The following is a 5,350-nucleotide window of genomic DNA, read 5'->3' on the forward strand; positions in this document are numbered from 1 at the left end:
GTCTGCCTACAGAACCAGAAACTCATGGAGTGGGCCCCAGCAACCCGTGTTTTAACAAGCCCTTTAGGTTGTATTGGTGCATGCCAATGTTTGGGGACCATTGCAAGTAAGGAGTTAATAATTGCCTGGCTCTGGCATAATAGGGAGAAGAGTGTGTTCCAGATTGGATTGTTTGTCAAGTTGTAAGGACCTATTGAACTGTTTTTTCCACCATGCTTGGAAGAAACTTGTCACTAGCACCCTGAGTGGGTGGGGGCAGAGCGAGCAGGGTATAAATATTGGGAGATGGGCTGACAATGCCAAAAGGCTCCATTCCCTTTCTGCCTGCTCAATCTGTTGGCCTGGATATTTAATCTGTCTAGCCACTCATATCATTTTGGCAATTATCCCCAGTGGCATTTTTTTAAAATAAAAATCCACTCATCTTTCCTCCAGGTTTTTTTCTCCTTCAATGGTCCTAGGAACATCTGACAAATACATTTTTAATGATCAGACTTCACAAATATGGCATTAGCTTGCTCTCTACATGTTACTTAAATAACCCACTGAGACTTCTTGGCTGACTTCTTACCATTCTTAATATCATATAAATTTGTACTCAGCCAAAAATGGATTTTGTTAATGTGACACAGTTATTTCAGTATTATAAATAATCTGGAATCTGAATCATTGTGTCCTGTGATAGAAATCATTATGTCTAGGTGCAGAACTATATACTGTAATTGAACAGTTTGTCCTTGTTTCCAAAGCATTCCTCTATATCACCATAATCTTCTAAGGAGATGTTGATTGACTAAGCAAAACTTCCATTATAAGAGAAATTCTTCACTTACTTCAGAGAAGTTTTGAACAAGTAGAATATGTCCAGGACAATGCCGACACTGGTCCTGGTGATCCTGCATTGAATACCATTTAAACATCATGAAAATAAAAAGTATGAAGGCATATTTAGTTTTTCTTAATAGACTGCAATTAGCTATCAGTAGAAGGACTGGCCCCTGAAAAATAAAACCTTAAGTATTTTTCTAAAAGTTTCCTCAAAATTATCAAACAAGAGATGAAATTATTTGAACATTAGGGTCAGAGGAAGTTTTTTGTAGTTAGCTCATAACTATCTCTGAACTCTTCCTCCCATTAGAGTCGAGAAGAGTTTGCAACAGAAATTTTTTCACAAAAATATACTTACAACTCAAAGATGATTGTAATGCTTTGTTTTGTAAGATCTATTTCTAAAGACCAAACTATTTTTTATTTCAATTTTTTGTAAGTACTTTATATTTTGAGGAAAATTATGTATCCACTCATAATTTAGTTAAAATTTCAGCTTGCAATTAGCATTTTTTTCCCATTTCTCCTTTTTGGAGGTAAGATTTACAGGTAATAAAAAGCACAGTTCATAAGTTTAAAGTTTGATAGTTTGACAAACGTATACATTCATGTAACCACAATATTAATTAAGATATATAGCATTTCTACAACCCCCCAAAATTCCCTTCTCTCTTTTACCAGTTACTGCCTACTATCCTGAGAGAAAATCACTATTCTTGTTTTCATTATCATATAATAGTCTTGTCTATTTTTGGACTTCATATAATTGGAATCATACAATATGTACTCTTTGTGCCTAGTTTCTTTTATTCTGCACATTTTTGAGATTATTCCATGTTATTGTATATGTCAGTAGTTGGTTTCATTTTATTGCTAAAAAGTAATCCATTTCCGTGATGGCTAATGATTTTGATCATCTTTCCATATACTTATTGACTTGCATGTATTTTCTTGATGAAGTATTGATATAACTATGTTTCCCATTTCTTTATTGGATTGAATGTCTTATTATTATTAAATTATAAGTATGCTTTATATATTTTGGATACAAGCCCTTTATTAGATATATGCCATGCTGTGGCAGGCGTCCCACGTATAAAGTAGAGGAAGATGAGAACAGATGTTAGCTCAGGGCCAGTCTTCCTCAGCAAAAAGAGGAGGATTGGCAGTCGATGTTAGCTCAGGGTTAATCTTCCTCAAAAAAAAAAAAAGAATTAATGGATAATTGAGAAAACAGCATTTGTACATAGGTTCAAAGTATTGTTGCACAAAACACTTACTAATTCGTTATTAATTGATAAGTAAAATCCATACTTAATTACTTATTGATTGGTAAGTAAAATATTTATATATGACAGTTAATAAATAAAAATAGTTATTACTTTTAAAGCAGAGAAAATTGGCTGACACCATCCTAGCCAAGTGATAAAAGCTAACATCACCATTAATGGGACAAATGAATATCACAGGTCTTTGGTATGTTACACTGAAAACAACACAGCTTCACTTCTCTAGTATTCTGGCCAAAAGTGCATATACTTAATCCAGTCACAAGGAAATATCAAACAAAATAAAATTGAGATATAAGATAACTTACCAGTACCCAAAAACTTTAAAATCATAAAAGATAATGAAAGATTGAAGAATTGTTCCAGATTAAAGGTAACTAAAGACACATGACAAGTAAATCAACATGTGATCCTGGATTAGATCCTGGACTAGAAATGAAAGGGAAAAAAGGGAAGTTTGTTTTGTTTTGTTTTTGCTATAAAGAACATTGTTGGGACAATTGGAAAACTTGTATAGGGTCTGTGGATTGTATGAATATTAATACCTTGATTTTAATGACTGTGCTGTAATAGGGGAGTGTATTAGTCTGTTAGGGCTGCCATAATATAATACTGCTGATTGGGTGGCTTAAACAGCAAAAATTTATTTTCTCACAGTTATAGAGGCCAGAAGTCCAAGATTAAGGTGTGGGCACGGCTAGTTTCTGGTGAGACTTCTTTTCCTGGCTTGCAGATCTTCTCATTGTGTCCTCAACAAGGCCTTTCCTTTGTGTGCATGTACACTTGTGGCATCGCTTCCTCTTCTTATAGGAATACCAGTCCTATTGGATTAGGGCCACACCCTTATGACTTCATTCAACTGTAATCACCTCATTAAAGGCTCTACTACCAAATACAGTCACATTGGGGGTTGGGGATTCAATATATTGATTTGAGGGGAAGATATTTCAATCCATAACAGAAAGTGTCATTCGTTTTAGGAAATACACATTGAAGTACTTATGAGTAATGGGTCATCATGTCTGCTACATAGTTTAGAAAAAATAGAATATTAAGATAAATGTGGTAAAATGTTAACAATTGGGGAACCTGGGTGAACTGTACGTAGGAGTTCTTTGTACAACACTTGCAACTTTTCTGAAAGGTTTCAATTATTTCAAAATTAAAAAGTGAGAGAAATTACGTGTATTTATTTCCACCCATTTTTTTCTACCAAAAGTGAATCAGTGTATCCAGATGAAAAATAACTGTTATCTTCAATATAAAAGTGGTAAATTTGAAATTGGGTGTCTTTGGGCACAAAAGATATTCCAGGAGGGAGGGAACATGATGCCTTCATGTCCGGGCCATGAGCTTACAAAAGACAAGCAAGCAGCTGTTCTTACCATTTTTCCCCAGATGGCTAAACAGAAAGTATGGATTTAAGAGAATTGATTTATTCATTGAATTCTAGTTAGAGTTACTTTCTATCACAAATCAAACTTGGTTTCCAGAAGCTCAATCAAACTAAAGATGCTATGTTCTTCTATTGGTCTATTTATCTGTTCTTGCACAAACTGCCCAATATTTCCTCACTATAGCTTTATAAGTCTGGAGTCTTGTATATTCTCTAGGTTTATTCTAATTTGTCAAGACCATCTTGGCTATTCTAGGTACTTTCAATTTCTATACAAATTTTAGAATCAGCTTATTAATTTCCAGAAAAAAATGCCTGCTGGTATTTTTATTACAATTGCCTTGAATTTGTAGATTGGTTTGGGAAGAATTGACATCTTCATGATACTGAGTTTTCCAATACATGGTTATAGTATGGCTCACTACACTAATTCAGATATTCTTTTATTTCGGTGATGTTTTATAGTTTTCTATGTAGAGCCCTCACTTGTCTTTTACAGGTTTATCCCTAGATATTTGATATATTTTGATGAGACTGCAAATAGTATTATTTAACATTTTTATTTTGTAATTTTTGTTCCTAGCATGTAAAAATAAAATTGGTTTTTGTATGTTAAGTATCTGGCAACTATGGCCAATTCACCCTTGAATTTTTTTTCATACACAGTCATATCATCTGTGATTTTGACAATGTTATTTGTTTATTTTCAATTTTATATGTTTTTCTTTTTCTGAGTTATTACAATGACTAGGACCTTCAGAACAACATTGAATATAAGTAGTTATAGTAGACATACTTGTCTCTGTCCTAATCTCAGAGGAAGATTTCAGTATTTCATCATCAAATATGATGTTTCACTTAGACTTTTGTTGTTGCTGTTACTATTTTTCTGATTAAGAAAATTCACTTTTATTCTTATCTTATTAAGAGCTTTTGTTGTTAATGAATAGGTGCTAAATTTTATGAAATTCTTTTCCTGAGTTTGAAAGTTATGTCATTTTATGCTCTTTTGTCTTAATATAGTGAATTACATTGGTTGACTTTGAATATTAAACCAACTTGCATTCCTGGTATAAAGCTAACTTGTATTAACATTTTAAAATGTGCCAGACTTGATACACTACTATTTTATCGAGCCTTTTTGCATCTATATGTATTAGACCATAATGCTCCATAATTATTATTGTTCCGTGATGTTCCTTTTATGTAATGTATTTGTCGGGTCCAGTATTAAAGCTATGCTGCAACTTTCTTTATGGTCAGCATATGATCAATTTTCGTAAATGTTCCGTGTGCACTGGATAGCAATATTACTCTATTACTAGTAATACTATCAGTTGTTAGATATAGTATTCTATGTGTCAGTGTTTAAATATGCAGTTTAAATTGTCATTTTCATTACTGATATTTTTGTCTGTTTGTTCTATCAGCTACTGAGAGAGATGTTTTAAAAATCTCCATTTAGGATTTTCGATTTAATTTTATCTTTGTCAGCTGTTGATTCATATATTTTGAGGTAAATTTAGATTATTATGCCTTCCTGTTAAATCAATACTTTTATTAGAATAAATGTCCCTCTTTACATCTTGTAATATTTTTTGTCTTAAAGTTTACTTTGTACAATACTCATATACCTGCATCCCCATTCTCTTAGTTTGTATGGGATATGTTTAGTTTTTATTTTCCTATCCTTTTACTTACAAACTTTCTATGTTCTTATACATCAGATGTGTCTCTTGAGCAGCATATAGCTCAGGTTATTTTTAAATCTAATCTGATGATCTTCTTTTAGTTGGAGTGTTTAGGTTATCTCCATTTAATTTGTTACTGTAAATTT

This window comes from Equus quagga, chromosome 2 (genome assembly GCF_021613505.1).
Source record: "Equus quagga isolate Etosha38 chromosome 2, UCLA_HA_Equagga_1.0, whole genome shotgun sequence".
Classification (NCBI taxonomy): Eukaryota; Metazoa; Chordata; class Mammalia; order Perissodactyla; family Equidae; genus Equus; species Equus quagga.